The sequence below is a fragment of the Sebastes fasciatus genome, chromosome 10, assembly GCF_043250625.1.
Source record: "Sebastes fasciatus isolate fSebFas1 chromosome 10, fSebFas1.pri, whole genome shotgun sequence".
Classification (NCBI taxonomy): domain Eukaryota; kingdom Metazoa; phylum Chordata; class Actinopteri; order Perciformes; family Sebastidae; genus Sebastes; species Sebastes fasciatus.
In genome coordinates, this window is record NC_133804.1 from 35382171 (window position 1) to 35394717 (window position 12547).

At 43.6% G+C, this 12547-nt stretch overlaps 1 protein-coding gene across 3 annotated transcripts in view; it reads right to left on the reverse strand.

Annotated features, from left to right (window-relative positions):
* The window catches only part of LOC141775844 (protocadherin-1-like), a 261087-nt gene that overhangs the window by 55037 nt on the left and 193503 nt on the right, over positions 1-12547 (reverse strand). The gene's annotated exons all lie outside the window — the stretch shown is intronic.

Genomic DNA, 12547 nt, shown 5'->3' on the forward strand with positions numbered 1-12547 from the left:
ACCTCATTGGCTATTCAGCACCACGCGCTGAACAAACAAACTAACGTCGAATCCTTTCTGAGCTCCGGGGCCGGAGGAGGAGGAGGGGCCCGCGGCGGGTCGCCGTGCCCGCCGTCGGAGGCTCCTGGCTGGGCCTCCGGGGCGGCCGCGGCCCCCTACTCCCCCGACCTGCTGGAGCTCAGACAACAGGCTAATCCTTACAGCACACAGAGGAGCCGCTAATAGGAGAGGATTAACCCGACAAATACACCCACTCCCTCGGCTGCTCCTCCTCTCACTCCTCTACTCCTTCTCCTCCTCCTCCTCCTCCTCCTCAGCTTCACCATTTAAACACCTCTTTTTCTGATCCTCCTCTTCCTCAACTCTGCTTCTGCCTCCTCATCTGCTCCTCTTTTTCTTTCTTACATCTTTGCTCGTCTTCATCCTCCACTCCGCTTCACTATCTGCCTCCTTCATCTCCTCTACTCCTGCTCCCTCCTCCTTTTTCTTTATTGGTTTCTTCTCCTTTTATTGTCCTCCTCCTTTATCTCTACACATGTCCTGCTCCTCCTCTTCCTCCTTTACTCTTTCACCTCCTCTGCTCTTCTGTTCTACTCCACTGCTCCTCCATGTCTTCATACTCCTCGCTCTTTCCATTGTTCCTCCTGACCTCACCTCCTCTTTTACTCCTCCTCTCCTCCCACTGCAGATCTTCTGTTTACACCACTCTTTCTGTCCCTGTTTCATTTGACCTCCTCTTCCTCCTCCTCCTCTTCCTCCTCAACCTGACAGACTCTCCCTCTGTTTACACCACTCTCTCCTTGAATTGTTCCATCCTCCTCTCCTCCCCCTTTCCCACCATCTACTCCTCATCCTCCTGTTTTTACCCCGTCCTTTCTCCCTCCTCTTTCCTCCTCGACTTCTCCTCCCGGTGCAAACAGAAGGTTTGAGAGGAGGAAGGAAGGAAGGAGGTGATCAGGAACGTGAGGATGAGGAGTACAACTAATCAGTAGAGGAGGAGATTAAAAGATCAGAACAGGAAGAAAGGAGGAGGAGGAGGAGGATAGAACTCTTTCTTCCTCTCCTCCTCCTTGAGTCATCCTCTTCATCTCCTCCTCATCCTCCTCATTCACTGTTTTTTTATGCCATTCTTTCTTCTCTTCTCCTCTTTTTCTCGTCCTCCTCTACAGCACCTCCTCTACTCCTTTTTTTAAACTTAATTTATTTCTCATCATCCTCTTTTCCTGCCCCTCCTCATCCTCACCTTCCTGACCTTCACCTTCCCTCTTCATTCACTTCTTATCTCGTCTCTTCTTTTACTCCTTCACCTCCTTCCTTCCTCCTCACCTCACCTTCCCTTTTATTCAGCTTTCCTCTCCTCTATCTCTATCCTCCTCCTCTCATCACTCAACCTGAAACACTCTTCTGTTTACACCGTCATCACTACAGCTGGGCGATAAATCCCTTTTATTAATTCATTCAAATTAATAGTTTAGGACGATGTTTAGAAATGAAAACTGATTATCTCATCGCTTCCCTGAGCTCCGGTAGTTCTTCGTAAACTAAACGCAAGAGTTTTCTTCAGCGTCCGACCTCGAGAGAAAAACCACCGTCTGCTGGAACGTTTGTCTAAATCTGTGGAAACTGAAAGACTAATTTATTCTTTTATTACTCCATCATCTGTTCCAATCGATGGACAGTCTTAACGAAGCGACGTCTCTTAGTTTATATGTTGGCGAAGGATACAGTATGTGTATTTACTCATTTGTTTACAGGCCTACAGGATATCTATCGCTGGATGTTATTTGATGTTATTTTTGCATATTTTGTCGTTTTCATTTCAATAAAAAGGAAAATCCTTGAAGTTAGATTTTTCTCCTCATCTCTCATTAGACAACATCAGATGGAGACGTGTTAACGCCACCTACAGGCAAAGAAAACAGATATCTGTTTAGCTTTTATTAAATATATTTGTTTGTGTTTATTTGAGGTTTTACATTTTGTTAATAGGAAAATGATTTCAACATAATCTAAGGTAAGGGTTATAAACAGCACAACATTTTAAGGACATTATGCATGTTGTGATGACGCATTTTAGGCTTTTCACCTAAGAGTTACCTAAAGTTAGGTTTAGGTTAAGACATCATCCATCCATCCATCCATCTGCAACCGCGTATCCCGTTAGGGGTCGCGGGGGGGCTGGAGCCGATCCCAGCCGACATTGGGCGAAGGCAGGGTACACCCTGGACAGGTCGCCAGTCCATCGCAGGGCTGACACATAGAGACAGACAACCATTCACACTCACACTCACACCTACGGGCAATTTAGAGTCCACAATTAACCTAACCTGCATGTCTTTGGACTGTGGGAGGAAACCGGAGTACCCGGAGAAAACCCACACTAACACGGGGAGAACATGCAAACTCCACACAGAAGGGTCCCAAGCCGTTAAGACATCATGGTGGGGCTTAAAATAAGTACATGAACAACATAAGTACTGAAAACATGTCACGCTACTAATGTAACTTCAAAATCACTCAACAACACTCTGGTGCACAAACACACAGTATATGTATTTATTAACGTGTTTTTAGGTCTTCATGTGAGCACATTTGTTTATATGGGCTATCACTGTAGTTTATTTTGTTGCCGTGTTCATTTCAATAAAAAGGAAAATCCTTGAAGTCCAATTTCTGTCCTCATCTCTCGGTAAATAATGACCGAAGTTTGAGGAAGGTTTGACAGCGTGTTGTTGCCGTTGTGTCCTCTTCCAGCGCCGGTTTAATGCACCGGTTTACCGGGACTAAAGTCCGGTGGCTGCAACGGGATGCTGCGCATGTAAAGACGCAACGGCAGCAGAGGTTTTACTCCGACACAACTTGACACGAGAGGGAAAACACTTCTCCTAGCAGCTGTTTCTGTGACTGTTTCTCTGTTAGTGAAGGATGAGAAGCGACCGACGCTCCGAAAGAAAACTAAACTGATTCAAATCAGAAATCAGATGTGGTGTGAAAAAAAATTCATTTTTGGTCCATTTCACCGAGCTCTACTCTTTCTCATGTTTCTCCTCACCTTCCTCTCCCCCTCTTCCTCCTCCTTTTCTTCCTCCTCTCCTTCATCCTTTCTTTCATCCCTCCTTCTCTTATCTCTGCTTTCCTGCTTCTTCTTCCATCTTTTTCTCTCTCCAGGTGACCGTTGAGTTGATACAAGGGCTGGAAGTCAGCAGGCTGGAAAGAGCTTTAGTGTGTGTGTGTGTGTGTGTGTGTGTGTGTGTGTGTGTGTGTGTGTGTGTGTGTGTGTGTGTGTTGGGGAGTGGATTATCCAGGTTCCAGGACTCGGCGCTCGCCGGCAGCCGAGCGGAAAGCTTTAATGAGAAGTCGCTGTTTACTGAGGACAGAGTGGGACACACACACACACACACACACACACACACAGACTTATATAGACTCACAAAGACAAAAAAACACACAATAATACATGAACACACACACACTAGGATACACACTCCTCCTCGTAAACACACACACACGCACACACTAACCAGTGTAGTAATGGGATTTGGAAGGTTTTCTCTATAAACCAGTCTGTCCTCTGTCTCCTCATTAAGGAGGACTGTCCAGACCTGAACACACAACACACACAACACACACACACACATCTACACACACACACATCTATACCCACACACACACACACTGCTGGCTCTACAGGGCTGCAGACTTCTGGGCTCACTAATTATTTGGAAGCTCTGTTTCTCTTTTTCTGTTTGTGTCTGTTTGTGTGAGTGTACGTGTGTGTGTGTGTGTGTGTGTGTTTGTGTGTGTGTGTTTGTGTGTGTGTTTGTGTGTGTTTGTGTGTGTGTGTGTGTGTGCGTGCGTGCGTGCGTGCGTGCGTGCGTGCGTGCGTGCTGGCTCTCCTCTAACAGTAACAGTCTGGTCGAGTCTTGGACGAGGGCAGCAGCAGCAGAAGACTCTCTGCTGGTCCAGAAACTATCTGGTGGAATCTTCAGAAACACGATCTGATCCGAGATCATCTCATTATTTTAACTTCTATTGGATTCTCTTTCATCCGCTCGCCTCTTCGTTGGCATTAAAGTGCAGAAACGTTGCGGCCAAAGTCGACATGATTTATTGTCGTAACACAATTAACAAAAGAACACGACAGGATCACTGAGAGCAGTCCAGCCTGCGACAGCGACAGGAAACACGCCTGACAGTAACCGGAGGAGACGTTCATACAGCTTTATTTAAAATATATTTGTTTGTGTTTTTATTTGAGGTTTTACATTTTGTTAACAGGAGAACTATTATAACCTGATCTCACGGGGAAGGCGTATGAATAGCAGGACATTTTAAGGACATTACGCGTGTCATGATGACGCATTTTAAACTTTTGACATGTCATTTAACGTCATGTTGTTACCGGGAAACAGTTGTGGTTATGTTTAGGTCACAAGAACACTTAGTTAGGTTGAGGAAAAACATCATGGCTGGGCTTAAAACAAGTATGTAAATCAAGTAAAATACTGTACATACGTTTATAACGTAAAATAATTATGGAAAATGCGTCACAAACGTAACTCACATAATTCACGACAACGAGCAAAATAACTCAGTGTTGTTGAGTTATTTTGTTTTAGTTTAGTTACTGACGTGTTTTTTAGTGACGTTTAAGAAGTGTTGCCTGACTCTAACTGCAGCCGCTAATGAAGTGTAAAAACACTCAACAAACATGCAAAACAGGTTTAAAAATAATGTGCGAAAAGGCTAAAATGTGTTATCTTGACATTAGGGATGCACCGATACCACTTTATTCAGACCGAGTACAAGTACTTCCATCTGGGTACTCTCCGATACGAGTACCGATACGAGTACTTCTCTGTGTCTAAAGAGCCTCGTTAACAGCCAGTTATTTATCTTATCAACAATAACAATTAATAAAGGCACAATAATTGTTGCTATTCTTGTGGATGATATTAGAGAAACAGACTCATCTAGCCTCATTTCTTACAGATTCTAAAGCCTCTCTTTGAGGTGTCAATGTGAAAGTGAAGACTAGTTTCCTGTCTGCGTGTCTCTCTGCTGACGGCTGAGGTGTTTCTGTTGTTTAGCGTTGAGATAATGAGGGAGTGCTGATATGAAGCTTGTTGACATGGACGTACAGTAGAGAGCTCATTTATATCACGTTGTTGTTGTTTAACAGAAGCGCATCTCAGCTGGATATCAGGAACATACAGACATGGCTAGAAGTGGTACAACCACTGCAGCTATAGACTATAGTTCCTTTAAATAGCAGAGGATTATAACTTATAACATCGGCATACTGTAACCGGCTCACGTTTACGAGGGCAGGAAATAATAGAAACTAAATTCTGCTACATCAAAACTATGATTACAGAGAAAACAATCTCATCACAAAGCCAATTTAGTAGCTGCTGTTCTGGATCTTTTCGATTATATCCCATAATCATCATCACTAGAGGGAGTTTGCCCAGCTGTCATGGAAAAGTGGAGGAAATTTCTTTAAGGACATCCTCGAATTATTCAGAAAATTAAAGGGAAACTTGAACATTTACAAATGTATAAAAGATGAAGGTCACATCTACTTCTGTCTCCAAGGTCAACAATGAAAGAAAGTCTTATAAATAAACGTTTCTATTCAAGACGTTTTTTAATCTTTGCATTTGTTTTTTGAAGAATGTTAAAATGAATGAATGTGTGAAGGGAGAGAACTCCTGTAGATGTGTATTAAAGGATCACAAGCTCAATAGATGTGGAAGCCTTGGTGTGTCGGGTTAGTAGCAGTGTGGAGTTATGGGATGGCGGTGTTATAGACACTGTGCATGGAGTGAATAAGATATACAGGCTGTCAGGTACTGAGCCAAATGGAAATCAAATTTGTAGTTTAGCTTTGGGCGATAAACTTCTTCATCACTGAAATGTGGAAATGTGAGAGAAAGTACTTCCTGCCAGGAGGAATATTTGTCTCCGCGGAGGAGGAAGTACATTGGTGTGTCTCCCAGCCGCCCTCGCCACTCAAACACACAGTGCTCTCTGGGCGGCCATGTCTCTTTATATGGTCCATTCTCTGCAGCCGGTTGGAGCTCAGTGAGCCGGCGTGTGCTTCATAAACTCTCTGTTTCTCTGGGTGAGTGTGATTACAGACCATCCTCCACAACGTTCATCTCTGATTCACAACAACACCGACACACATTAGCAGTATTTAGAGATTTCAGGAGTTCATAGCTGCAGAAAATGTTGCTGAATCAGTTCCTAATAATCCTAAAGATGTTGTCCTTTCTGTAGCGCCGCCCTCATCAGGAGAAACTTTGATGAATCAGACGCTGCCTTCAAATGGAAAATGTGAGCTTGTGTTTACAACATGGGAAGTCGTGTACACGATATGCTTGGCGTTCAAGTGGTTAAGTCCTGAGAACGCCGCTGCTAAGTAAGGGGTAATGTACAGCGAGCCGGTCATTGTGAAATAAACCCAGACATGGCGATGCTGGACTCTGACGCAAAGCAGAAGAGTCCAGCATCACCTGCAGGGTTTATTTCAATACAATGACCCGCTAGCTGGACATTATCCCGCTTATTACACGGCTACTCACTGAAGAAATCAATAATTTGACACGGAAACGGTCCTCCAGAGTCTGACATCAGAACTGCGGCCATAGCAACGGTCTGTTATACATAGCAACGGTCTGTTATAGATAGCAACGGTCTGTTATACATAGCAACGGTCTGTTATACATAGCAACGGTCTGTTATAGATAGCAACGGTCTGTTAAACATAGCAACGGTCTGTTATTCAGAAATAAGAGACCGTAGAACGCTGTGATTGACCAATCAGAATCGAGTATTCAAGCCATGTAATAAGCAACGGTAATATCAGCGTTACCGTCGGCGTCTAGAAGCCACAGAGGCAAACGATTTTGCAATTTTGCAAGTGGGTAACATGATGCAGGAATACAAAGACATAATGTCAGAGGAGAAAGATGAGGTCATTGGAAATATCAACATTTACCTCAGAACTATTATAAAATTACCAAGAAAAACAATATAGGACTAAAATTACAACATATTAACTTATGCACCGAAAAAATGAACTTCCATGGCCTCTGCCATTTCTTACAACGTCAACAAACACGTCACAACTCATGAACTCGGAGCTTTCAGAGACTTTCCACTGAACCAAGTCGAACCAGGTTAAAGATTAACCAAGCACCTGCTGACTAGAGCATCGTCCCCACCAACAATATAGATCTATAGATATACGAGATCTTGCAACATGATGAAGAAACGCGAGGGTGACGATGATCAGGATGGAAACAGTTTATCCACATTCTTTAAACCAGTGGTTGACAACCTCTTTAGAACGTCTCCTTGTTACGCGTTACGGGTTATGGTGTTAGCGCGGACAGAAGTTGTGAGCTGTAGTCCTTAAATTGTTTAATTGTAAGGATCTTTAGAGGCAAATACATCCAGTAGAGAAGAACATAACAAAAACGTTGGGACAACTTGGCGGTACCAACCTCCAGGTTGGGAACCACTGATCTAAACTTCTTTATCTGGAGATCAAACTAAAACTAAAACTAATCATAACACAGGAAGTAGGTGCTCTATTTTTACCTTCCTTCATATTCTTTATTTTAATTAATCCACCATATGGTGCCCTCATAAAAAACACTGGAACAAAGCAGGTGGCGTTCCGTCACGGACACTTCCTGCTAACGATCTCACACTGAAATCTGTCGCATGTTTAGTAAACGTGAAAATTCCAGTCGTCACCTGCTGGTGAAAATGATGAGAACGCAGAAGTGTCTGAAATCTTAATTAACAGCTAACTACAGACTCAACTTTGCCTTTGTGTTTTTTCTTTGCAAAACAGTTTGTCTAACTTTGGGATTTGTTTCCAAACCTGTCTGATCGTCTGACTTCCTTTGGTCTTCTTGTTTTCAGATCTGAGCGACTAGATATTTACTGATAGATATAATGAACCAAACTATGAAAATAAAACCCAAGTTGATGTTAACCTGGAAATATTATCTGACTATTTGTTAAATATTTATATGTAATTATCTATGCAATGTATGCTTTTACTATCCAGACACTCGAATCATGTGATGGCATCATGTGACTGCATCAGGTGCATTTCTAAGATCAACTTCAGTCTGATGCAGAGCAGCTGAGTTTGAGACGTCTCCTATAGCTGTAAGAAATCAGTGGACTAATTATTAGTTTATTTCATGATCTTTCACACTTTGGGCGAGTTTGTCCTCGCCAAAATGTAGCCCAACTTCGTAGCGTTATTTAACCTCCTTCTCTACAAGCTAGTCTGACCTGGTTGGTACCGATGGATTCATCAGGTTCTCTAGTTTCATAGGCGCCTAATGACTCACATCTATGGTGCTTATAGTGACCGATAACGCCGGTTTAATGACCTTGGTCATAAAGGCTTCCTCTAGGCTAGAGGTCAGGCTTCTGACCATTGACCAACTACAACATCTGGTGGAGTCGCAGTTGTCAAAATGGACGGTTTCTCACAGGAATCCTCACTGAGGGTGGAGAATGGTCTGATAGGTGGTTTACTACGAGGTCCACTGACCTGTCACACACACACACACACACACACACACAATGACCATCAGTCATTAACACACAGCTACAGGAAGATGGAGGACTGCTCCTCCACAGACTCACTTTATATCTGTTTCTGCAGGTTCAGACATGGATGTGGTCATGTGACGTGGTCTCTCTACCTTCCTCTCTCTCTCCCTCTCCCTCTCTCTCTCTCTCCATCCCTCTCTCGCTCTCCTGTCCAGAGAGTTGGATGGTGATTAGCGTTGGGATTCTGGGACTCTGGCCTCAGTTTTCATTAACAGCCATAAACACAGTTCTGCTGCACCACCGAGACCGACCGCAGGCTGTGTGTGTGTGTGTGTGTGTGTGTGTGTGTGTGTGTGTGTGTGTGTGTGTGTGTGTGTGTGTGTGTGTGTGTGTGTGCGTGTGTGTGTGTGTGTGTGTGTGTCTCTACATCTGGGCGAGCTTCGTCGGTTCTTTGATGACGAGAGAGAGAGAGAGAGGTGTTGTTTATCATGGCAGTAATTAAGCCCGCCGTTCGGCTTTAATTAAAATATAACAGCAGCACTAAGTATGGACCGGTTCTCTCACACACACACACACTGAAGAACACACAGGCCATCTTTAGCTCTGTATTTACCAGTAAAGTAAAACATGTGAAAGTCTTCCAGAAGAGCTGAGCGGCCCTCATCTCACTCACGAGGTCTTCAACGGCAGAGACAGATCTGTATCTGTAGCGGCTCCAGAGGAGACTCGTGATTAGCGTCCCTGAAACCCGAACACATCCTGAGTGTTTGTCTCTGCTCTTCCTCTGATTGGTTCATTATTGGTTCATTCCCTCCTCTAATTGGCCGGTTCCCTCCCTCATTACAGCGGTGTATCATCTCTGTGTGTGTGTGATCAGCAGCACTGATTGATCCTGGACTAAATATAAGAGACACTTAGAGGAGAAGGCACGATCTCTGGCGTGAACTCACCGCCCGGCGCCGTGGCGGGAGGTCACCTGCCGGTTCAGACAGGTGCACAAAGTGGCGTATAAAGTTAATCAAAAGGTGTGGTGATGAATCGTTATCCTCTCAGACATTAGAATGATCTAGAGTGAAAGGTGGGACGACGTGAGCTCATCAAACCTGCAGCCAAACGCAGACCGTTCGTTTGTTTACCACCAAAACTTCACTTTTATTTTAATGACACTTTTAGTTTACTACACAGTTATTTCAATATTAAAGCAATTATTAGCAGATTTCATTGAAGGCTATATTCAAATTTGTGATTTGAGAAAAATGTGGACATCTAGGAGTCTACTCTATCTGCTGAGGAAGATCATGTGATTCGATCAAAAGCTCCAGATTCTGGAAGACGGAACCTGCCAAAATCAAAAATAAATTAATGACTCGATAAATAAATAAATATGTCATTAAATGTTGCAAAAATAGTATTAAAAATAAGTGTAGCCATTAATTAATTGATAATATTGAGACATAAATTGATATTTATGTTTTCATTTTCTTCTTTATTTATTTAAATTTGTATTAATTCACTTATTTATTTACTTAATTTTCCCTTTTATCTACTTATGTATTTATTTGTATTAATTAATTAATTAATTTGTTTATTTTTATTTTTTTATTTATTATTTATTTTTATTTATTTATTTATTTAACTTTGTTTTAATTTAAATAAATAAATGTATAAACACATGAATAAATACACACATTTAAAAATATAAAAATATATAATCAACGCAAAATAAATATATCAATACAAAAATAAAAAAATACATTTTAAAATGAATAAAAATAAATACAAAAATAAATAAAAAGGAATATGAAACAGAAGAGTTCATAAATAAACCTCCCAGGTAAACACCGTTAGCTGCGAGCCACCAGCTCGCCATTGCCATGTTGAGAGCCGTTGAGAGGCAACAGAAATGCTTCCAATCCTGCATTTAGCACCTTTAAATAATAATACTAACTTTAAAATTATTTTTTGTGAAGATTTTAACGACCCATAGAATAAATACGTCATTAACTAAAGACTCAAACCAACCGGAGATCAGAGAGATCTGTAATCCTGGACCAGGACTGAGGAGGACCAGAGACCAGGTTCACACTAATCTTTGAGTTCACAGCAGTTAAAGTCTCCACACACACACACACACACACACACACACACACACACACACAAACACACACACTCACAGTATTTCTGACTCTAACAGCTGAAATGTAGTCACACAGTTCAAATGACAGCAGCTCACATATATAGGCTCAGAGGTGTGTGTGTGTGTGTGTGTGTGTATGTGTGCGTGCGTGCGTGCGCGCGCGTGCGTGCGTGCGTGTGTGACCAGGTGTAGAGTCGTCACTGAAGGAGAAAATGAGTCAGAAAATGACAGCGGGGTACCTGACAGCGCCAACACACACTTTCTGCTATTTCCACTGCAGTGCAGCCTCAGTGACGGCACGATTTATAATTATATATATATACATATATATATATATAATTATATATATACATTCTAGAGATGCACCGATACCACTTTATTTCAGACCGAGTACAAGTACTTCCATTTGGGTACTCTATGATACCGAGTACCGATACGAGTACTTCTCTGTGTCTAAAGAGCCTCGTTAACAGCCAGCTGGAGGGTGTGAGCGACACACGGCAGGCTGGGGAGTCCCGCATACGAGGCGGTGCGCCGCCACCGGCTCTAGGTCGGCTTGGAAAGGCTCAGAGCCAAGGTGCTTACCGGGGCCGCAGCTTTACAGCGCTCCCCGCCTGGACCTCGCCGCACCGTGGACAAAGTGCTCGCTGTGCCCTCTCTCCCCGCCGGGGTGGAACAGGGCACCCTGTTCCCGGTGCAACTGTCGAACCCCAGGGCGGGGCTCGGCCCACGTAAAAGGCGCCAGGGGTCTTTGGCGATGTCGGCAACCCACCCGACCCGTCTTGAAACACAGACCAAGGAGTCTAACGCACGCGCGAGTCAGAGGGTGCAAGCAAAACCCCGTGGAGCAATGAAAGTGAGGACCGCACGCTGGCTGAGGTGGGATCACACCACCGTAAAGCGGTATCGGTGCCGTTGTATCGGAGCCGTTTTGCGAGTACGAGTACATGAGCACCGTATCGGACCCGATACCCGATACTGGTATCGGTATCGGTGCATTCCTAGTTATATCCATACAAAACTATCTTGAAGGTTCTGTTTTTCTTTCTTTCTTTCTGTTTTTCTTTCTTTCTTTCTGGTGTGGAAACAGACAAATATAAAGAACTAATATAACGTCAGCGTCTTTATGATATCAGCACTTGTTTATTGTAATAAAAACCTCTGAATACAAAGTACATTCACAGGTACAGCAGCAGGTCGCTGAGCTGCTCTGTTGGACTCCTACAGCAAACCAGTGATGACTACAAATATTCAAACTTCATACACCATTTTACAACTTTTTTATATCCCATAAACATACTGTTATATTTCAGAATAAACACACTGTTGTATTACATACAAATAGTATTCAGGCTCGGAGCAACGGTTACTCGTCTGTTTACTAAGCTGTCGTACTAACCAACCAGCTGAGTCCTACACGGCGTTATTTACTGGAAAATACAAGAAAGGAGAGATCTGACCGACGGCTCGGCGACGGGTTCAGTCTGTAGAGATCTGACCGACGGCTCGGCGACGGGTTCAGTCTGTAGAGATCTGACCGACGGCTCGGCGACGGGTTCAGTCTGTAGAGATCTGACCGACGGCTCGGCGACGGGTTCAGTCTGTAGAGATCTGACCGACGGCTCGGCGACGGGTTCAGTCTTTAGAGATCTGACCGACGGCTCGGCGACGGGTTCAGTCTTTAGAGATCTGACCGACGGCTCGGCGACGGGTTCAGTCTGTAGAGATCTGACCGACGGCTCGGCGACGGGTTCAGTCTTTAGAGATCTGACCGACGGCTCGGCGACGGGTTCAGTCTTTAGAGATCTGACCGACGGCTCG